This window comes from Ictalurus furcatus, chromosome 3 (assembly GCF_023375685.1).
Source record: "Ictalurus furcatus strain D&B chromosome 3, Billie_1.0, whole genome shotgun sequence".
Taxonomy (NCBI): Eukaryota; Metazoa; Chordata; class Actinopteri; order Siluriformes; family Ictaluridae; genus Ictalurus; species Ictalurus furcatus.
The window spans coordinates 24893783-24918798 of record NC_071257.1 but is presented as its reverse complement, the minus strand read 5'-3'; the positions used below and the strand labels follow the sequence as shown (position 1 = coordinate 24918798).

The 25016-nt window shown below is 41.1% G+C and overlaps 1 protein-coding gene across 3 annotated transcripts in view; it reads right to left on the bottom strand.

Annotated features, from left to right (window-relative positions):
* The window catches only part of LOC128605862 (adhesion G protein-coupled receptor A1), a 252530-nt gene that overhangs the window by 97977 nt on the left and 129537 nt on the right, over positions 1–25016 (bottom strand). The gene's annotated exons all lie outside the window — the stretch shown is intronic.

Here is a 25016-nt window from a genome sequence, read left to right as displayed (position 1 = left end):
TGTGAACATGTGTGAACAACTTTCTAATCAGTCTGAGATGCTGAGGTATTATCTTGATCTGAGGTATTATCGTTCTCATTATTAAAATCTAGTGAATGGTGTAATTTTGTTTTCAACTGGCAGAAATAGAAGAAACCTTTATTCGTCACATACCCATTACGGCACAGTGAGTTTCTTTTCATATCCCAGCTTGTTAGGAAGTTGGTGTCAGAGCACAAGGTCAGCAATGATACAGTACCCCAGGAGCAGAAGAGAGTTAAGGGCCTTGTTCAAGGGCCCAACAGGAGCAACTTGGCAGTGCTGTGTCCGGAATCACCAACCTGCTCACCAGTAACCCAGAGCCTTATCTATAAGCCATAAATGGGCAGCATGGTGGCTTGGGTTACTGTCTATGTGGAGTGTTGCATGCTCTCCCCATGTTTATATAGGTTTCATCTGTGGTCTATGGTTTCCTTCCCATGGTCCAAAAATATGCAAGGAGGAAGACTGGCTATGCTAAATTACCCTAGGTGTGAATGAGTGTGTGAATGACATCCTGCAGTGGACTGGCCCACTGGTGTGTTACTGGGATTGGCTCTGGATCTGCTATGACCCAGACCAGGATAAAACTGTTATTTAAAATGAATGAATGGCTAAAATTGCCCATCCAAAAATGACTTTCAGATTTATTAAATCCCATTGGGAGAGCAAAATTAAGCTATTGCATAGATACCATCATGTATTATGTAATTTAAGGTAGTTCCTGGGGATCTCATATGGATCTGGAAGAGGAGCCGGAGATGAGCGCCGCTCTATCTCTTGCTCTGGCTTCCGGGTCTGGCTCTATGCTGGATTTTAGAGCTCGCATCGCAGCTCCTCCTTCCGCTATAGAAAACCAAAAAAAAAAAAAAACCTCTCTGGCTCCAAGGAGCCAGAAGGGGGTACCATTGCACCAAAAATGGAGAGCAGCTCTGAAGCATATAAAGAGCTGCTTGAAGTGATTACTAAGGCAGTGAATATATATCTCCCTCACACCACAGAAAACTCCCCTTTTTTCCAGAAGTGCATGATACCATACACAAGCCATATACTAGCCATATTCAAACCTGTGACATCAGATTATTCGGCCATCATGGGGAATGAACGGCACTGCTATTTAGCTACGCCAACAGTAGAGTAGAGCTACCTCTCTCTATTGACGGCAGGTAATTTAGGAGGGCCAGCTTTGCCATCCATTCCATGTAAGGCCACCTCGGCATTGGTGGGCAAGGCCTATGCCACAGCAGGTCTTGCTTGTGGGTCACTGCATACAATGGAAGTGTTGCAGGCCTACCAAGCATACCTGCTGAGTGAGCTCGACATACAGCAGCGTTCAGCCAGTTCCTTCCTCGTCGTGTTGAGTTCGCCAGGCTCCACTCCACACACATCCCAGCGCAAGTGAAAGGGAGGCACAGAAGGCAAGTGTGGTGGCTCGCTCCCCCCCCGCAGAGCGCCGGGGGGCCAGGTGGCCACAGTCACAGCCTGCTAATAGGCCTGATCTGAGAATGATCATAAAGGCTAAGGAGGAGCAAAGAAGGAGCGGTCCTGTGGGATGGAGGGAAGTATCAGGGGACATGAGATTGTTAAGGCAGTTAGCCACCAATACTACTGTAGGCCTCCACTAGCCAAGGCTGTTTTCAGTCTTCTCTGGTCAGTGAGCTGTCACAGGGCAATGACAATCAGATGCTTTTCCTCCAACAGAATGTGGAAGAGTTAACATCACTAAAAGACCATCTGGCACAGTGGAAACTACTGTCAAATTTGTCTCCATGGGATCTGTCTACCATAGAAAAGGGTTATCGGGTCCAGTTCAGAGCTCGACCCCCGGTTCAGAGGTGTTCTCACCACAGTAGTCAGCACAGAGCAGAGCCCGACGTTAGTGCAGGAAGTAACATCCCGCTTGGAAAAAGGGACCATAGAACATGTACCCCATTCCCCGAGGGAAGGAGGTTTTTATAGCCATTATTTCCTGGTCAGCAAAAAAGATGGGACAAAAAAGATGGGACAAAAAGGATGCACGTTTTTTTCTATAACATGTGCCCCAAGAGGCGAAGAAGAGGTGATGAGCCATACGCTGGGTGTAATTGCTAGCGAAGCATCTCCCCAAGGATGGCCCTCTATGATACGCAAAGTGTCTGGGCCGAAGACAACCAGCTCAAGGAGGACACTACCATTGCAGATTATTTCAGATAAAAAAGTGAACATTGATGTGTGTGAAACTGTTGTTATACCTGTGAAGTGTAGTAGGATTGACTGGCAGCCAGGTCCTGAAAGGGCTGAAAAAGCAATGTCGAGTGCAAAAGTGCTGGCAGGGTGGGAATTTTTCCTCGAAGAGGTTTCTTCGCCCACTCCTGGATGCTTAGAGCAGCCAATTTTAGATCTGTGTCATCTGAACCATACTCTTCGGACATACAGGTTCAAGATGCTGATGCTCAAACTTATCATTCCACAGATTCAGTTTGAGGACTGGTCTGTGACAATAGATCTAAAAGATGCATATTTCCACATAGAAATATTGGCCAGTCACAGGAAGTTCCTGAGGTTCGCGTTTGGAGGCAACACATACCAATATCAGGTTCTTCCCTTCGTGCTAGCTTTATCCCCTCTCACCTTCACAAAGTGCATGGATGACATTCTGGCTCCCTTGCGACTCCAGGGTATCCGTGTACCAAACTACCTGGACGACTGGTTAATTCTAGCACGATCCAGAGAATTGGTGATTCAATATCGAGATGTTGTCCTCACCCACATGAAAAGCTTGGAGCTCAGGTTGAACCTCAAGAAAAGTATGCTTTCTCCAGTGCAGAGGACACTTCTCTAGGAGTTATATGGGATTCTACTATGAGGAGGGCGTTTCTATCCCTAACATGTGTAGAGTCAATCCTATCAACATTGAGCAACATAAAGCTGGGTCTGGGCATCTCTACGAGAGACTGTTGGGGCTTATGGCAGCAGCAGCCAATGTCATAATGTTGGGCCTACTGCACATGAGACTGTTTCAGTGGTGGCTGAAAAGTCGGGGGTTTCGTCCTAGGATGAAACCTCTGAGAGTAGTCAGTGTCACGTGGCGATGTCTACATGCTCTGAGAATTTGGAGGTGTCCTGGTTTCTAGCCTCGGGTCACACTCGTTGAAAAATCTGTTACTCAGATGTTATGTTAACTTGACGTTAAAATGAACAGAAGCAATCTGACAACTGATGTCTGCTGGAATAAGCATTTATAAATGTTTATGTTCATTTACACCATCTCCTACAGTGCCACTGTCTTTTCTGAAGTCACTCATATCCAAGTGTGAATCTACCTGCATTTGCGTATTTGGCACACTCACATATGGCACCATTAAAGATAAGCCCATAAACTCATTAAGATAAACTGGTTTGGGTTAATGGATTATACAGTTCACATGTGCCTCAGAGTCACATGCCACCGGGTTCATCATATTCTGACACAATGATTAACAATCAAATCATACACCAACATTTCCTGGCATGAATCAAAGACAGTAACAGGGAATGATCATTTTCAGCTATAAAAAAATGGCTGTTAAAAAGTAACGACGTGTTACTGAAATCACAGCTGAGAAAGCCCAATTCTGTATTGGGGAGCCCGAGAGCTGTGACATTCTGATCGAGTATATCTGAGAGTTTTAATTGAAGATTGCAGATGGCCTACATGCACACACATGGCAGAGCAATTAAGAAATGTCCTTTCCTCTTCTTAGGAGCGGCATAGCTTCCCCTCATTCTCTCTGCTTCTCTTACTGTGAGTGTTAGCAGAGACGAATAAGGGAAGACAGATGTCAAGGAATTTTAATTTACTGATTTTGAAGAAAACTGGAGCAAGTGGATGCTGTAATTGGGTTACTTGCCCAAAGTAATTAAAGACTAAAGCCCAGTTGGTGTGGGGGTGGAGAGGGGCTGGTGCATTCATTAGCAGCACTGGGAGACAGTAAGTCTTTATGGGAGTACTTAAATTAGGTTTACTGCACCTATGAGGATCATATTCATAAAATCCACAGTTGGTTTCGAAAAAGAAATCAGGTAAAGAAAGGTTAGTGTGTAAGCATGCATGTAAATGGCAATATCACAGGGAAATATATACACAGATCAGTGATAACATAAAACCACCTGCCTAATATTGTGTAGGTCCGCCTTGTGCCACCCAAACAGTTCTGACCCATCGAGGCATGGACTCCACATGGCCTCTGTAGGTGTGCTGTGGTAAACTGCAAAGTGGGGCCTCCATGGATCGGACTTGTTTGTCCAACACATCCCATAGATGCTTGATTGGATTGCAATCTGGGGGACTTGGAGGCCAAGTCAACACATTGAACCCTTTGTCATGTTCCTCAAATCATTCCTGAACAATCCTTGCAGTGTGGCAGGGTGCGTTATCCTGTTGAAAGAGGCCACTGGCATTAGGGAATACTGCTGCCATGAAGTGGTGTACTTGGTCTGCAACAATTTTTAGGTAGGTGGCACATGCCAAAGTAACATCCACATGAATGTCAGGACCCAAGGTTTCCCAGCAGAGCATTGTCCAGAGCATCACACTGCCTCTGACAGCTTGCCTTCTTCCCATATTGCAATCTGGTGCCATCTCTTCCCCAGATAAGCGACACAGACACACCCGGCCATCCACATGTAAAAGAAAACACGATTCATCAGACAAGGACACCTTCTTACATTGCTCCATGGTCCATTTCTGATGCTCACATGTCCATTGTAGGCGCTTTTGGTGGAGGACAGGGGTCAACATGGGCACACTGACCAGTCTGTGGCTACGCAGCCCCATAAGCAGCAAGCTGCAATGCACTGTGTTCTGACACCTTTCTATCAAAGCCAGCATTAACTTCTTCATTAATTTGTGCTTCAGTAGCTCTATGTGATTGGACTAGATGGGTTAGCCTTCATATCCCACATGCAACCATCACATTTTGGCCCTTGTCAAAGTCGTTCAGGTCCATACACTTGCCCATTTTTTCTGCTTCCAACACATCAACTTCAAGAACTGACTGTTCATTTGCTGCCTAATATATCCCACCCTTTGACAGGTGCCATTGTAATGAGATAATCATTGTTATTCACTTCACCTGTCAGCAGGCTTGGGGAGTAACGGAATACAAGTAATGGCATTACGTAATCAGGATACAAAAAAAACCCCTGGTAACTGTAATCCGTTACAGTCATGTCAAAAAACAAAGTAATCAGATTACAGGTACATTTTGTAAATAAATAAATAAATAAATAAATAAATAAAGGAATACTATCAGGATTACAATTTAGGATTAAAAATCAGACAAACTATAAAACTAAGGCAAAATATTTAGTAGACTTAAAAATTATACTAAAATGCAAAAATGATGCAGAGGCATAGTAAAATGACTTAATAGGTCATAAAGTATTAAAGCTTAACCAAAGTTAAAAGTGACCCATTTCAAAAGGTAACATTCTAATTCAAATTTCTCATAAAAATGCATAAAGATCATGATGCCCTCAATAGCAACTAGCTGTTTGTTTTTTTTCCCTAAATGTAGCATCCAGTCAGCTTTTCTACAAGCCAAAGCATAAATTCCTTTCCATTGTGAGTCTTGAATAAACATTAACGTGTTAAATGGGTCATCATACCCAAGATATCAGGGCATCACCTAGGTTTTTTGTATTTATTATTAAAGCAATAACACAAGAGAGTGCATGCATTAGAGTGATTTCATAATACATACAGTACACAATAAAGTGTACACACAATGTAGCCTTTTAACATCAAGCTTTAATTACTAAGCAACATATCAGGCCAAGGGTAGGCTGTTCCACGGACAGAATAATGCCTTAAGTTTAAAGGTTTTATTGGTTTAAACCAACCCTGGTACTTCAATACAGTAATCAATTATTGTTATACGGTCACACGTTTGCATATACTGAGGATTTTGCAATGATTTTGAACGCATCTCCACCGATCATATTTTAGAACTGATCAACTTTGGGGTGGTAACAGTAACACTGTTTCATTTTGGGCCACATCACACCACTCTGTCATTGATTTTTTTCCCCCATAACAACGTGCCCTGATATGTTTTATTTCTTACATAGTAAAACCATGGTAGTATTGGTAGTATGTACTAACTATAGACTCTCAACCATGATAATACCTAAAGACATGGCATTATCATGGTTGATTGTCTGATAATCCTAGTTTAAAACTACAGTGAATCACAGAACGCTAGGCTTTTAAATAGAATTATTGTACCAATTAGTGACAACTCTCCTTAATTACTGTAGTTTTCTTTTTAGATACTAGGTAAATGGTTATAGTTAATAGACGGAGAATATGTGAAATAGGTGAAGTTTGTGTGTAGCATCTCCATGAGCAGGAACACAAATACACTAAACAAATGCTGACTTTGAGCAAATAGAGTTAGAATGCAGAGAGAGACTGAGAGTAAAAAAAGGCAAGCTTGGTCAGCTTTACAACTGCTCTTGTCTGTGAGGACATGGCAGAAGAGCGAGAGAGAAGCAGTAAAATAGACAGTATAGTGACAGAGATAGATAAAGATAGAGACAGGGAGGAGGTCAGCTTTGATTTGTGTGATGTATATGAGAAATGCAAAAGGTAGATGATAAAAGTAGACAGCACTGATAAAGTGGTACAGAGGACTGGGATACAGCATGGGGGTGAGAGAGAGTGAGGGGGGGGTGTAAAAGTAAAATTGCTGGTTTATAGAAGGAACGAAAGAATAAAGAGCACTTTAGGACTAGAGAGAGATAAATGATAAAAACAGAGACCCTAGGAGTAACCAATAATCATGTTGGAAGTCTGCCTAGAGTTTTGAGTTTACAACACACTTATTCATTCTATGCCCTCAAATAAAAAGCTACTGACTGACGAAAGAGCAGCTACATTCCTGTGATTGCATTACTGAGCAGTTAAAATTTTAAGATGTGTTCTCTGCCTGCCAGGATGTCCAGAAATAGATAGGACAAAATGTACATGGTGGGAGACATATCCTCTGCTAATACAAAAAAAGATGCACCCAAAATATGTGTGTGTGTCATACATATATCCATTACACTCCTACAGAGGTGTAGGCAATTATGCAACTAGTGTTTTATTCTGCCCACATGGCCTGTCATCTTAAGTGTAGCAACACATTATATATATATATATATATATATATATATATATATATATATATATATATATATATATATATATATATATATATATAAATATAAATAAAGGCTAAAATCAAAATTCAGCATTTCTGTCAATGCTGGTAATGATAACAAATAAGACATGACTGTCTGTTATTGAGGGTCAAGGTATGAGGACCTGAAAAAAAAAAGAAGAACCAGATCAATAACTGTTTAACTCTTTAGTATCCAGTCTAACAGATACAATTCTGGATATCAGGATGGCTAAAGGTTTGACCCAGGCGACTGCAGTACCTGGGCAGAATTTGAATCCCCAGCCCCAGAGGTGTGAGGTAAACATGCTAACCACTAAGCCACCATGCCCCCTGCTAGCTGAGATGTAGCATTATAAACAAATTTGTAACTAAATAAATAACTGGGCCAAGGCCCAGGTTCTCAAATACATGGTGAAGTCAAAACCATCTTATCAAGACAGTTTTCAGTGTGCTGACTGCTCTATAACAATGTTCTGTGATGCCTGTGTTTGACTGTTACAGATTTCTAAACACAGGCTTATGAAAGCATCATTAACTGGCAGATGAAGAATGTTCAATGTGATGCTTAAGCTAACATAACACCACCTCAGTGATGATTTCGCTCTAGAAAACAAAAATAAATAAGGAATTTGAAGTATATCAATAATCCTCTTGATCTGGCCAAGATGATTTCCGACTGAGCGCCAGAACACATCACCACCTTTTAACAAATATATTTCACTTTTCTGATTGAGAATTATTGCTGAATAACAACTCATATGGATGATAATAGGTAAAGCATTTACTCTACAGCAGGGAAGGCAAACTTAAATTCTGCCTCGGCGACAGCAGGAATTTTGTGAGACCCTATAATCTAATCGACAGGCCATAATCAAAGACCATTCATTTTTTACTCACAACAGTTTTGGATGTTTTGTTTTGCATTTTATAAAATAAAATCTGCATTTGCTGCTTCTACAGAATCATGACAGCAACAGGTACCAGTTGCTGTGATGAGAAATGGGATTAACCAATTGCCTATTTCTGTTTGAAAGCTACTAGCCAGATAAACTATAAGCATACAGAATATCGAGGTAAGACTTCATGAAGTAGCCTACCAAAGATTTACTGCGGTAAGATGAAAAGAAACATCGAATAGTATTTATAAGATAAAGTGTAATCTCCCCCTGCTTTTAATGTTATTTTAATAATTTTCAGTCAGTGGAACTGGCATAAAAGTTTTTTATGGCAACATTATTAATATGGCAATAATGGTTGATGGTTGATTGTGCCTTAAATTATTAAACAGCACCGGTCCTATCACTGTCCCATAAGTGTGCCACACTTATCAGTTTAATTGTACAGATCAGAAAAATCAACATTTATGTACTCATTCTACAAAATTAATTTCTGCTTACTCCACTGCCAACCTCCAATGTGTTTCTGAATCATTTTTGACACGAGTGTGACATTGACATTAACCAGCATTTCAGCACTGTGAGATGTGAGCCTCTGCACACTGTATAGTAGCAGTTGGAATGTTACAGATCTGCTGTGAATTCTATATAGTGTGAAAAATTTTGCAGAGGCCAAATGAAATGAGACAGCGGGTTCATTTTGGCCTGAGGGACGTGGGCTTGACATGTGACCTAGACTATCTGAGGAGCTGTGGTGTTAACTACCAGAGCCAAAAGATTGAAACACGCATTTTAAGCTTCGCTCGGTATTTCATCAATAATAGATAAAAAGCATAAAAAGTATACAAATTCATAGAACGAGCAATGCAGCATGACAAATTGCCTATTTGTTCCGCAAACTGACCCAGTAGATTGATGACTGAGAAAAACAGTGATGATCTATAGACAAGAGGAATTTTTATCCCAATGAATGCAAGTCATATAGTTAAAATGCTATGACAGAAGACTTTAAAATAGGCAAATAACTGAATAAATGTAGAATGTTGATGAATGCGTACTATAATTATATGACCTGAAGTAAACATTGCAGCACAGTTATCTTTAAATCAGAGAGTGTGTATGAAACAGCTGTGACAGCAGTTTTATGCCATACTGCTGCCTCATGACAGGATATCTGCCAGCGGCATCAGCTCGCATCCTCACAGAAACATGCCGCATATCCACAATCAGCTCATCAGCTGCTGTGGCAATGACGACAACCACAGGCCTGAGGGCCAGAGAAAGAGTTGGAGAGAGAGAGAGAGACTGATCTGCAGACTCGTATAGTACACAGTGTCACGTTTCAAGGTTGATGCGGAAGCAATCGCAGATTTTCAAACAGTTTAATGAACGAACAAACAACAAAACAAATCCACTAAGACAACCTGGCAAAATACGGTGGCAAAAACTAAACATGGCAGCGTGGACAAAAGCATAGAAGACAGTTACGTGAGACAAGGAAGCAGTACAACCAGTGGCTATATATAGGAATGCTCGTTAACAGAAACGTGATTCAGGTGCAGGTGGTCATGTGACATATTGTAGTACAGTGCAGTGGCTGATGGGAACTGAAGTCCAGAGTTACCTCCTTGATATATGACACACAGTCAGTGTCAGATCAGGTGTAGTGGAGAAAACTGGATAAAAAAGAAGGCTCGAAACTTTTAGAAAGTGAAATGTTAGTGTGTCGAAATCAGAGACACACACACACACCCCTCACGCACACATCTTTTTTTGGTCTGACACAAATGGAGAGAACACCCAGGGGGTTCCATCAGTGGCCTTTGTTTCGCCCTTCTCTATCTCTTTCAGTCCCCCCTCCCCTCCATTCTCTCCCTCTCTCACTCATATACACACACACACCAAACACACACAGATAGTCTGAGAGAAACAGTCTGCTTTCCCAGCCTTCAGCATCTTGACATTCTCTCTGCACACTCATAGGCGTTTCCTCTCAGCACTAAAGTGAGTGCAAAAGAGAGAGGGAGGGAGATGTATTTTTAATATCCCTCTGCAGAACACAAATATCTGGTGCATGAATGCATATGCGCACACACACACACACACACACACACACACACACACACACACACACACACAATCAAACTGGCAAATGCAATCAGAGAGACAAACAGATAAGTGAATATGCCTTCTCTCTCACTTCTGTCATCCTGTCTTAGCTGAAACTCTCACACCACTAATACTCACACACACACACACAAACACACACAAACCCAAACAAAAACATGCAGCATGCATAGAACTCACCATGAATTTATTCTATACTTAACAAGGGAACCAGCATGTATTTAAGCTTAAAGCAATCTTACACATAACCAATTTAACAGGAATGGCTCAATACACCTCAATCAAAAATAACACTTATGCGGAGAGTACTTCTGATTTTGCTGATGTAGACTGAAAAATGCTTTTTTCTGCCTTTTATTCTGAGATGCATACAAAGCCCATCATCAGTGCAGCACTCCCAATCATCTTCCTCTGAGAGCCTGCTTTGTGAATGCGCCCAGACACAAAAGTCAGGAGGGACCTTTTTTAACCATATTATTTTGTTATGCCTTGAGGAGTCATCTTTTAAAGTCACAGCCAGTGGCAAAGTATACTTTTAGAAAATCTCTCAAATATCATCACTCTGAATAGGAAATCTGTACTAGCAGTGCACTGTAAAAGTTTACAAATAAATACTATTTAAGTGCACGTTATAAAAAAGAAAGTTGAGAAAACGTATTATTTTGATTTCTTCGTTTAACCTCAAGTCAGTGCGCATGTGCAATCTGCTGCGGTACCAGGGACTGCTTTTAGTTGGTAAATTAATAATAATAGTGTGTCATTATACATCTCAAATAGAGCCCAACGTTCAATCATACTATTATTTTGGGTTGTTTTTTTATTATTATTTTAAATGAAATAACATTTTAAAACAATGTTAACATCTTAAAACCTCTCATGTTTAATTTCATTTTTACCCTTGAATGCTTACCTTTTACAGTATGAATGTTTAGTTAAGTACAAACAGTATTGAACCTTAAGGACTTAATGTTAGAATTATGTTGTTTTTTTTAAGGTTGTTATTTAGCATGTGGTCATATCTCTGGTTAAAGGGAGAGTGGTGCCATCTCTATCTCAAGTACCATGCTTGTGGTTGGATATAACTCTTATTTGTTTTTGTTTTTTTTATGTCTTGCAGACCTCCGGTGTGCTTGCCCACAGAAAGGCTTTAGCTCTCAGAGGGCTACCTTTTTTCATGAGGGAAAAGTCTGAAAACCTTCTGAAGGCTTGCCTGGTAAGATTATGTTTGTTATCAGCATACACTCACACCAGAGATTTAATTATTGATCCAGTTGCTTCACTAGATCCCACCAGTTTTGTCTGATATCCCAAACTTGTCTAAATCAAGTAACTCCTCTATAAGCCAAGAGGCACACAGAGGAGGCAGGGGAAAGAGTAGAAAAAAGAGAAAATGATGGTAAAAAAAATGGCAGAGTTTATTTATTTATTATTATTAAGGTAAAAAATCTTAGTTGCATCTTTCTCAATGCTCATGTTTAAGATGATGTTTAACTCTCTGTGGTCCAGCAGAATTCCTTAAATTTTTGACTGATTTTATGATGCTTTTCACTGCAGAACATGGACCCAGAGGACAATAATGCCAAGGGGATGAAGATGGGGATCTTAACCATCGTTGAAAATGATGCTGCATCCAACCACTCAAACCCAAATATAAGGTGCCTAGCTGTAGTACTAAAAGAACAAATTGTGCTGGAGAACATACATGACCTTCCCACTGCTGTTGCTCTCCTCTTTGCCTTAATTTATGACCTCAACATGGACTATCCCAAAGAATTAAAATACACTTTTGAAACTATTCAAAAAGTGTTTAAGTGCCTTGAACCCAGTGCTCAGCAAGGGTCCAGTCCTTCAAAAACAAATTGTTAATGTTGAAGTAGCTACAAGCCATTTGGATAATCTTGGGCACATTAATTTGTGGTTCCAGTTGTTCCAGTTTTCAGTAGCTGTATCTGTCGCAGTAAAAAAAGGAAATCTTTTGAGTTTGGCTTTCTAGGAATTTAATGAAAGGTTCATTCTTACTCTTGATTGTTTTTTTTTTTTATTTTTATAATGCTTAGTTTATTGATCCAGCACTTCAAAAACATGTTTGTTGCATTATGGATGTACCAAATGTTAACATTATTGTACTCCAGCACCTTATTAGTGTTTTGTGTTTAAATTCTAAAACCAAATGAAATTGAACCAACTTAAAAAATTAAGGCAATCAGCTGCAACACATTTTTGAGTTTACTGACCTTCAGGCTATGTACTCATGCCTACTCATTTTTTAAAGTTTGGTAGTGCACTCAACCCCCTATTTCAATTTCAACAAACTCATAATTACTATTTAGATGTACTTATTGAGAAAGTTAGACTTAACCCAGTAGTTTTAGTGATCTTTCAAAAAATTAGCTGGCATAACTGCAACCACTAAAGTTGAGCAAACTCAAAAATGGTTGTAGCTGGTTGCTTTAATTTTTTTTAAGTTAACTCAACTTTATATTTTTTACAGTTTGGGCCGTGGACCATAAATAATTTAACAGTTGTTTATGGCATGCTTTTGTGAGGTGGGAGGAAACCAGATACCCTAGAGAAAACCCACATAAAAGTGGGCTGTTAATGAAGGAGGCAATTGGTCAATCCAGATAAATCAAAATTTCTACCCAACTGAATAGTAGATAATCCATTAAATAATCTGTTAAATAGACAAGTGATTATTGTGTGAATCTGATTAATGTTAATTATCCTGCTCAAGGATCCATCAGTGGTTCTCTGACAGCACTGAGATATGAACTCTCAACATTCCAATTCACTACAGAGTAATGAATTGAAATGAATCTTGAATACTTGTAACTACTTTTGAGTTGAAACAAAGGTTATCTTCAAGTTGATTTTACTCACGTTATAAGGCAGCAGGTGAACTTTCATTTCTAAGTTTATCCAACTTGAAATGTGTGTTTGTTATCTCTAATGAGTGCTGCCTTTGGAGTGCATATAAACAGTTCATTGTGAATCTGCAATCGTAATGAATTTATTTGGAGCTTGTCTTTGCATGTAAATATAGCCAGTGCTGCAAAGTTAATAGAGGAAACTCTGACTAGTTTCATTATCACATTACGTTACATCATAGATTAACTCATATAATCCCAGCTACACTTCTGTACAGTCCAGGAAGATAAACCAGATTCATACTACTCAATCTAACAATGGATGGTCATGTTTACAGTAAGTTTAAGCATTAAGTATGGGCAGAATATGCTGAAGTCAGTCCCTGCAGGATTTAGCTATTTTGCGATAGCAGAAATTATCGCAAAATCAAAGAAACTCCACAATATTCAGAATAGTTGGCCCAAGACGCATCATATGGTCATCACAACACATATTCAGCCAAAGCCCTCTTTGATTCATATGCATTGAACATGAGTACAGCTAAAAGACCTCATTTACCAACAAACATCATTGTGAAAGTCTGTGCAAAACAATTTTGTGCAATTGCAATTTTGCCAATTCAAGACATTTTCTGCAAAAAAAAGCATAAAAACACTCCGCACAATGCATCGCAAATCACACAAACATCAATCGCAAAAACATTCCACAAAATCCTGTATGGACTGTGAAGTTAGATGATTTGAAACTCAAATTCCAAACAAAATACATCTCACTCTTCCCTCCAAGGTCACCACCACAAAGCACATGTACAGTATGCATGCTAGGCTAATGCATGTTAAATCACAGAACTGTCAGAGCCATATAATTACAAGGTTTCAAGGAATTTAGGATACCGAAATCCAAAAAAAAATGACATCTAAGCAAGTTATTAAAATATCTTTAATATAGTCAAATTTGTCTAGTATTTCCTGTTATAAGATTATTAAAACCTATTTTTAGATCTTTCTACTAATTTCAGGTGTTCAGGTCTCACTTGCTAAGATATAATGGTTACCAGTGTAAGGTCAAATAAGTTTTTTCAGCTTTATTGGTTTGAGTAATATTTTTTGAACATTAAATAATTTTCACAAAAGAAATAAACAAACAAACAAAATAAAAAAACCCTTACAACTGCAAAGTCTTGTGTGAAAGAGAAACTTTCTGAACTGACAACCAGGAAAGCATAAATGTCTCATTGTGTTTTCCTAAAATCCTGTTTACAGACCCTCTGTCCCACAGAAAGTATCTGGGTTATGAATGTAACCCTGTTCCCTGAGATGGAATGTTGTGTGATACGTTGCGTGAGCTTCAAACTGTGGGAAGTGCCCTCACGTGTGACCGGCATCTGAAGTCTGTGTGAAATCACACCTATTTATAGGCCTGCCATGGTCAGGTGACTTGGCATTTTGCATGTTGTGTGATTATAAAACTGCCTGTAAACCACATCATCAGCCTCTCTTATCTGAAGAAAAGATGCGATTCACAGGCATGCCCCAGTATGATAAAGGTACACAACGTCTCGTTCCCTTCTCAGGGAACAGGGTAACATGGGTAACCTAGACATTCCATTTTCAAAGGGAACTCAACATTGCGTGAGCTTCATGCTGTGGGAACGAGTATACCCACATCATACTGAGGGTATGGCCTGTTCAAAAAGCTCTGAGCCTGAGGGTCACTGCAAGACACTTGAGCCCGGAGTGGAAACCATGTCTAAACTGTAATATCGAATGAATGTGTGTGGCGCAGACCACCCTGCCCCACTACACACATCCTGTTAGGGTACCCCTTTGTATAAGACCTTAGAGGAGGCAATCCTCCTAGCGGAATGAGTACTTATGCCCAGAGACATAGCGAGACATCGTACCTCATAAGTGATAGAGATTGCTTCCACTATCCAATTAGAGAGGCTCTGCTTTGACACAGCATCACCTCTACTGTCGCTGCCAAAGCAGACCAGCAGCTGCTCCGACTTACGACACTGGCTGGAGCAGTGAACATTAGTACAGAAATCCCTTACTGGACACATTAGGTGCAATTTTTCCTTGTTCTGCTGTGAGGAATGAAGGAGGGCAAAAAGCCTACAACACTACAGGCTGGGCAGCAGATGTAGGCACTTTAGGAATATAATCCGGCCTGTGATATAGGAACGCCTTAGCTACTCCAGGGGCAAAGTCAAGGCAGAAAGGGGCAACAGAGAGAGCTTGTAGATCTCCCACTCACTTGAGAGATGTCAGTGCCAGCAGAAGAGCTATCTTTAGAGTCAGCAACTTCTCTGAAACTGACTCTAAGGGCTCAAATGGGGCACCTGACAGACCTTCCAGGACCACAGAAAGGTCCCAGGAAGGCATGCATGGTCTGCATATGAGCCTCAGACACCTGACACCACGTATAAACCTCGATGTTAAAGGATGTTGCCCCACAGAGGCTCCATCAATAGGGGCATGGCTGGCTGAAATGGTGGCCATGTAGACCCTAACTGTAGAAGGAGCCAACCCTGCTGAGAAATGCTACTGGGTCTAACTGACGTTCCTCAGACCACAAGACAAAAAGTCACCACTTGAGTGTATACAATTTTCTCATGGCTGGTGCTCTAGCATTCAATATGGTCTCTACAACCTCGGTTGAGAGACCAGCATCTATGAGCTGGTGCCCCTCAGGGGCCAGACCCACAGTTTCCATAGTTCTGAGGGTGATAAATCAACCCTCTGGTTTGAGACAGTAGATCCCTGCGAATGGGAGTCTCCCAGGGAGTGCCATCTAGCAATGATATTATCTCAGAGAACCATATTAGAGCTGGCCTATGAGGTGCTACAGAGCAGAGCGATCAGGGGAAAGGTATACAGACGTGACCATGAGTGAGGGCGAATCACAATGCTCAGTGTGTTGTCTCCTCAGAGGCAATCACATCCACTTCTGCTTGGCCGAACCTCCGCCATATGGACTCCACCACTTGTGGATGAAGCCTCCAATCCCCCGGTCTCAGCCTTGACAGGATGTCTGCCTCCACATTCTGGTTCTCCTGAATGTACATTGCTGACAAAAACTTTACCTCCACCCAGAGAAGAATTACTTGTGCCTGCATGAACAGGGGATGCAAACTTAACCCTCCTGGGTGGTTGATATATGAGACCACCGCTGTATTGTCTGTCACAACCAACACATGGTGATCTCTGAACTGAGGAAGAAAGAATTTCAGTGCTAGGAACACGGCCCTTATTTCTAACTGACTGCTGCTGCTGCTCCAGTCTCTCGTAGAGACTGGAGGGGCTGCCCAGGCCCAGCTTTATCTCGCTCGATGTTGATAGGACTGACCCTATGCGTGCTGGGGATAGATATAATCTTCATCATAGTAGAATCCCTTTTAGCCCCTAGAAAAGTTGTCCTCTGCACTGGAGAAAGCATAATTTTCTTGTGGTTCAACCTGAGTCTCTAGCTCCTCAGGAAGACGAGAACCACATCTCAACGTTGAATCACTAACTCCTTGGATCATGCTAGAATTAATCAGTCATCCATGTAGTTTGGTACATGGATGCCCTGGAGTCACAAGGGAGCCAGAACAGCATCCGTGCACTTTGTGAAGGTGCAAGGGGATAAAGATAGACTGAAGGGAAGAAGCCGATATTGGTATTTGTTGCCTCCAAATGCAAACCTCAGGACCTTCCTGTGACTGGGCAAAACCAGTCCTCGAACTGAATCTGTGGAACAGTAAGTTTGAGCATCAACACCTTGAACCTGTATGTCTGAAGAATAAAGTTCAGATGATGCAGATCTAAAATTGGCTGCAGACACCCATCTTTTTTGCGTACCCAGAAATAGCAGCTGTAAAAACTTCCCTCATTCAAAGAAAGGGGTACATGTTCTATGGCCGCTTTGTCCAAGCAGGATCTTACATCCTGCACTAATGTCAGGCTCTGCTCTGTGCTGACTACTGTGGTGAGCACACCTCTGGGGCAGTCGAGCTCTGAACTGGACCCGATAACCCTTTTCAATGGTAGACAGTACCCATGGCCTTTTCAATTGTAGACAGAACATTTGACAGTAGTTTCCATGCTGCCAGGTGGTCTTTTAGTGACATTAACATTTCCACATTCTGTTGGAGGGAAAGCATCAGATTTCCGTTGCCCTGTGACAGCTTGCTGACCAGAGAGGACTGAAAACTTGGGACGGCATTGGATGGGGGGCCTACAGTAAGACTGGGGGCTAACTGCCCTAACAACCTCATGTCCCCTGATACCTCCCTTTGCAGACCGTCAGGACCACTCCTTCTTTGCATACTTGGCATTGATGATCATTCTTAGATCAGGCCTACTAGCAGACACTGACTGTGGCCGCCTGGTCCCCCTGGCTTTCCGTGGGGGAGGTGGGCCTCCACACTCATCTTCTGTGCCTCCCACACACTAGTGCTGACCCAGGCTCCACTCATGGATGCCCAGGCAAACTCGACATGAAGGGGAAGGAAGTAGCTGAATGCTGCCGTTTGCTGATTTGCCTCGCAAAACCTGATGGCGATGGTGATAACAGGGGCATCCAGCAGGGAAACCTTATCCTTATCCCACATTCCTGGGAGGTTGAGCCATAGGTGCCTCTCCGCCGCTACCCATTGAATGGTCAATATGATGGGCCGTTTCCTTGGTCACCCAGAGAGACAAATCCATGGTGCAGCGAAGCTCCATCACTGCCCAATTCCCTCCCCATTGTTGAGCTCATTCAGCATGTCTGCTTGGTAGCCCTGCAACACTGCCATTGTATGTAGTGACCCACAAGTGAGACCCACTGCCACATAGGCTTTGCCAACCAACGCTCAAGTGGCCTTATACAGCTTGGATGGCAAAGCCGGCCCCCCTAAATTCCCTGCTTTCGATGGAGAGAGGTAGCTCACAAGCGCCTCCTTCACCTTCAGCATAGCCAAATACCCATACTTTTCATTCCTCATGATGACCAAATAATCCTACACCGCAGGGTTATAAACATTGCTGGAGCGGAGCTGCCTAATTGTGAAGCATTCCCAATGCGTGCAATCAGCCCCCTCAAGGGCTGATGCCACATGCTTCACTCCCAGACACTTCACACAGAATGTGTGACTCCCCCCATCTTCCGTAATAAAACAGGAGGAAGGAGTAACACACTTCCTGAACTCTCTAGGACTCATACTCGCAAAGCGGTGAGGGACAGAAAAGTAAAGATATATATTTTTTCTGAAAAAATAGAGAGGACGTGAAGAGTTTTTAGAAGTGTTCACACAAACAACCAACATGCGGTCTTCGCTGAAGATAATAAGGCTGATGAGGTGGTTTACAGTCGCCGTTTTATAATCATGGCATGTGCTTAACTGCCATGTCACCTGACCACGGCAGGCCTATAAATAGGTATGATTTCACACAGCATGAAGCTCACGCAATGTTGAAAGGGAATTGTGGTTTTCTTCTTAGCAGACATTTTCAGAGCAATACATGAAAGGAGGGTTCCATTTCAGTTCCTCTTAAGGTTTCTTCCTCATGTTGTTTTATTGAGTTTTTCCTCACCACTGTCACCTGTAAAGCTGCTTTGTGACAATGTCTAAAATTGAATTAATAAAATTTCATTCTTTTTTTTTTTTGGTCCTGCAATATCTTAAATTTATTTATTTATTCATTTTCATATGATTCATTTACATGTGATTCATTTACATGTGATTCATTTTCATTTGATTCATATTCATGTGATTCATTTACATGTGATTCATTTTCATGTGATTCATTTACCTTTTTTCTCTCCTCCCTTCCCTTTCCCAAATATTTCATTGAGAAGAAGAAGAAGAAAAAAAACAAAAACAAAAAAACAAACAAAACCCCACCCCCTGCCCTCCCGGCTCATCATGGCTACTCAATAACTGTCGCTGGTTATATAAATATTATAAAACCCAAGAACAGGCACAAAAATTTAAGTGGAAAGTGTCTGTAACTCCATAAAGTATACAATAAAGGGATGCCATTTATATAAAATAATAAATAAATAAATAAATAATTCATCTAAGTTAGGAGCGTATACAATACCTGTCTTTGCATTAGAGTACCAGCAACTATAATATATCTACCGTTCGCATCAGCGATAACGTTAGTGGACGAAAACTGTAACCTTTTGTCAATTAAAATAGCAACCCCTCCTACTTTCAAATTAAAGTTCAAGTGGGAGACATTTCAAATATGTAAAAACCTTAGATCACTTGACAGGATTACTTCTGACGTTCCAACAAATAAATCTTAAAGGCGTGCCTGTCCCAGCCGGAGTGGGACCCCCCCAACACACCCAAAGTCTCCATAAAACAAAGGGAGACAGCAGTGTTTCCCACCAAGAGTTGTCCACAATGTGAAAACAACTCAAAGAGTAAGCCGAACTAACCAACTAAATTACCTAAACAAAAAAAAAATTGCAGTAAGAGAAAAGTCCCCTACTGACTTCAAATCTGATAAATAGTCTGCGCACTTTAACAAATATAATGTCCTTACCTTTTAAAGACTTGTAACAAATAATATAACACAGTGTAGCACGTGAAGATGAGGAAACAGCATTAATAAAATGAAATAAACTCTAACCCAGTCAGAGCATCAAAACAGAGAAGCACATTAACACAGAAGTAAATTTAAGAGGAGTGAGTCCATAAAATCTAGGCGAAGTAATGCACCGACAATATCTTCAATAAGAATCCGAATTCTATAGAGCTGGAAGGCCGAGTGCAAAAAAAGAATAAAAGTGAAAAAAACTCCACTATATAGGTTATGCAGTTCACCCCGATATCAACAGTTTAACGTAGTCTCCTGCTTCCTCCACTGAAATAAAGTCCTTCTGAACACCGTTATATGTAATGCGAAGCCAAGCTGGGTGAAGTATTCCATAGCGAGCTCCCTCAATACCACGAAGTTGACGCCAAACCTCGTTAAACGCGGCCCGGGCCCAGGCTGTCTTGGCTGTGTAGTCAGGGAAAATGGAGATGGTCAAATCCCTCATTTTAATCTGCTGGAGCTCTCTCGCATGGCGTAAAATATCAACACAGTCACTGTGATAGTGGAATCTGCACACAATAGCTCGTGGTCGTTCACCAGGCTTGGGCTTCGGCTGAAGGGTCCGGTGGGACCGGTCCAAAACCAGCTCCTTCTCCAGATCAAACGCCTCTTTTAACAAGGCCGCTACAGCAGCAGTTGTAGAGGTGTCAGCGCCCCCTGGAACTCCGACTATCCTAACGTTATTGCGCCGTGACCTCGACTCCAAATCCTCACATTTATTCTCTAATTGAGTCACGGTCGCAGTGAGAGACTCGATAGTAGTCTTCATATGAACTATGTCATCGGTGCAACCGGAGAGCGTGTGTTGCATTTCCCCAACAGTACCTTTCAGTGTTGATATGGTAGCCTCGGTAGAAACTTTATCACTAGCCAGCTGTGTTTTCACGGCCTGCAGGTCAAGCTGGATAGTAGACAGCGCATCCCTGAACATCGCCTGAAACTCCTTTTTAAAAATATCGGCAATGTCCTTCCTCAGTGAAGCCAGCAACTCAAGCTTGAGTGCGGCGAAGCCAGGGTCACTGCTCGGGGACGCGGATTCAGGGGGAGAAGGGGACTCGCTCAAGGCGCGCACACTAGGTCTCAGTCATGTCTGAATGCTACCACGGGTTTTCTTGTTCTTTCCAGACATCTTAACGTGCCACAAAGGTAAAAGTGCAAATAAGGAAACAAAGTAGAATAAGTCAAAATATATTATATGACCAAAAAGCGCTAATTAATTACAATTTTAATCGAAATCAGCAGGAGCCTCCAACTTTGCGTCTTACTCCATCGAACACCAAATTCGAATTCATAAAATTTCATTCTATTGACAGCTTGTACAATAAATGAGGACACCAAATATAACAAGTATTCTGTCATAAAATCACTGACATTGGCATTAATGTATTCTGATTTACATGCTATGAATATAGTATATACTGTGCATATGTGCAGCCTGTAACTGCTGACTGATTACTACTGTATAACGATGCCTCAAACATGCTGCCATGTTGTTGTGGAGACAAGTCCGTGTGCCAGATTAGTGGGGACTGGAAAGGCGTTATTAATTCAGCTTTCTCCTGTACTCCTATTGCTCTTTTCTCTATTTCTCCGTAACTCTTTTTCTGTCATGCTCATTCCCTCTCTCCCTGCTGTTTGACTGGGCTACTGATCAGACGGCAGGTCGGTGGGAGGACAAGGAGGCTTGGAGCTGGTTGTATCCTCACTTTAACCTTCCAAAGCTTCCAAATCAGTGCTCTCAGAATGCATGTGAAATGACAGTATTAACTTGCTCATCTCACTCCGTATTCCCAACCTGCCAGCTACAAGTCTTTAGCCGCTAGCTCCCTTCTGCCTCGTCTAAAACGCTAGCCTCTTATTTCTCATGGTCTGCTGCATCACAGTGCCACCTGGCCCGTTTACTCTGCAGAAAAGTCTTGCGTTCCCCTGGCAGGCTGTTTGCTGTGTAAGAATTGTTTTCATTTCTGACTCAATAAGTACATGCATTCGAAAGTCTGAACCAATGCCACCTGCTTAGTTAATTATATAACATGCCATCAGTACATACTTCTAAAAGAGGTAAATAATACATAAATACACACACACATGCAGACCTGGTTCAAATATTAAAACATCACACCAGGCAGCTAGCTGTCTCACAGTAGTGTTCACATGTAGGGGTAGTGAGAAGGAGGATTTGTCATTTGGGACAGGCCCCCAGGAGAGCAGGTTGGAAGGTACTGATTGAAAGTGACAGGGACACAAGGACACAGCATCCATCAGGGGGAATGTTCAACAGTTCCTGACTACAGATTAAGACCACTAACAGACAAAAACATATACACATATAGGTTTACACTTACACAACACACAAAATTGTCACTGCCAGATTTTAAGGCTTGGATATATTTGATACCAACATAAGAGAAAATAAACTGTCAATAAAACATTAAGCACAACTAAAATAAAATCCATAACACAGTTACATATATTTAGTTCTCATGGATGACAGGACTTTATTTCTTTATCTAATTTTATTCTCAATCATTTTTGACATGTGAAAAATGTGATATGTTATATGTTCTGCTTGTTTCTTGATTTTGAAAAAAGCATAATTTCTCTGAAACATACACTCACCCAGCACTTTATTAGGAACACTATACTAATACTGCACAGGGCCTCCATTTGCTCACAAAACAACCTCAATTCTTCATCGCATGGATTCCACAAGATGTTGAAAACATTCCTTTGAGATTCTGGTCCATGTGGACATGACTGCATCACACAATTCCTGCAGATTTTTCAGATGCCCTTTCATACTGTGTATCTCATGTTGTACAATATCCCAAAATTGTTCTACTGGATTCAGATCCGGTGGCTTGGAAGGCCACTGAAGAACACTGAACTCATTGTCATGTTCATGAAACCAATATGAGAACACTTTGTGACCTGGTGCATTATCATGCTGTAGGTAGCTATTAGAAGATGGGTAAATTGTGGCCATGAAGGCATGCACATGGTGAGCAACAATACTCAAATAGGCTCTGGAATTCAAACGATGATTGATTGGTATTAATGGGCCCAAAGTGTGCCAAGAAAACTTTCCCCACGCCATTAGACCACCTTCACCAGCCTTGGCTATTTACACAAGCATGGTCGGGTCCATGGATTCATGCTGTGGGCGCCAAATTTTGACCCTACCATCTTTGTGCCTGAGCAGAAATCGACATTCATCAGACCAGGCTACGTCTATTCCGCCTTCAACTGTCTAGTTTTGGTGAGCCTGTGCCACTGCAGCATCAGCTTTCTGTTCTTGGCTGACAGAAGTGGAACCCATGGTTTTCTGCTGTTGTAGCCCATCTGCCTCAAGCTTTGACTTGTTGCGCATTCTGAGATGTTTTTCTTGTACAGACTGGTTATCTGAGTCTCAAACTGGTTTCATGAACGTGATAATGAGTTTAGTGTTCCTCAGTGGCCTTTCCAGTCACAGGATCTGAAACCAATAGAACACCTTTTGGAATGTGGCATAAAAGTGCACTTGAAAAATCTGCAGGAACTGCATGATGCAATCATGTGCACATGGACAAGAATCTTGTGGAATCCGTGCCACAAAGAATTGAGGCTGTTTTGAGTGTAAAGGGAGGCCTTACCCAGTATTAGTATAGTGTTCCTAATAAAGTGCACAGTGTATACTGCCTATAATGTTAGCACTGAAGGTGCATTATACCGTGGATTGTTTAATTAGGCATGATGTACAGCCAGCTGCTTACAAATGTGTGTGCTTTTTTAAACATTTTAATACATTGGCAAAGAGGCTATTAAAATTTTTAAATAACAGATGAAGTCCAAATCTTTAGTCAAGTATGTGACTTATGCCAATCAAAAGTGTATTCCAGGAGCCTGAGCCATCTGTAGTTTATTTATGCTAGTCAGGGTTGCGGTGGATTTGGAGCCTATCCCAGGAACATTGGGCATGAGGGAGGAATAGCAGGAATATACTGTTTCTAAAACTGCATGTGGGTGTTCTTTGGCCTAACAAGAGAGAGAGTGAGCTTGTTTGATTTATTCTAAATTTATTCATTCTTTATCAGTAAACACTTCGTCAGGGTTAAAGTGGATCAAAAGTCTATCAGAGGAACACTAAGTGAGAAGTGAGACAATTCACCTGGACAGGACACCGCACACACACACATTCACACGCTCCTTTACACTTAGAAGCAATGTTTGAGTAGACAATCAATATACTATCATCATTTTGGGAGGTGGGAGGAAAGAGATCCTGGAAAGAAACCCCACATTCAGAGACCCTCTACATAGAGCTACATAGAGTCTGAGAGTTGGGGACCCTGCGGATGTGAGGTAGCACAGTGCTATGGTGGTGTGCTAACCACTACACCACCGTGCTACCTTATTTGTGCATTGATCCCTGACTGTACATAGAACACCTAAATAAATTACTGGCTTTGCTTATGGTTGACAATTATGCATCACACATTTGGAAATGGATCCTATATGTGGAAAAAAGAATCGCTCAGTTGTTTAGCAACATCATACCATCATTCAGTCAGTCTAAGATAAAGTGTGACATATCAGATAGTGATAAATGACCCTATCTTACTTTAACAACACAACACCAACAACATCTGAGAAAGGCACACTGTTTGTACAGTAAGACATCTGGGTCTGGATCACCTAGTAATATTTGATTAGACTGATTTCGAAGGCTAATATTCTTAGATCATTTTTTTTTCATGTAATTTTTCATTACATAGTGTTCCTGCACCATGGAATTAATGTGAACTTTATTTAATAAATAAAATTATTATATTTGTTATTAATTCTATTTTTATTTTTACATACCAGGTGGCCAGGTATCAAGTAAACCTGATAAAGCATTGATATTAGTACACCACCAACTATTTTCTTCTGTGGATGATTATTTATTTATTTGCTTTTGGTCAAAAACCTTCCCAATGAACAAATACAGTATCAAGCCTAATAAGGCTTCATTGTTTAGGACAAAATCTCAGCAGTAGTTGCTGAACAACATGACAAAAACAGGCAACATTGATTAATGAGTTACTGTCCAAAATATGCAACTCACATATGTAACTTCTGAAGGTGACAGAAATATCAACAATGTCTAACAGTGACAACCAAACAGTCAATTAGCACAGCATGTACAGTATGAACCATCATAATACGCTTAGTTCTGAATATCAGTCAGAGCAATTGATTCATTTTGTTAGTATAGAGTTATCATTACTGCTATTACACCATTGCCAGGTAAATGGGGTTGAATTTTTTAAAAGGAAAGGGAAAACAAACAAACAAAAAAAACATGCAAGTAGCTTCTCTGTATG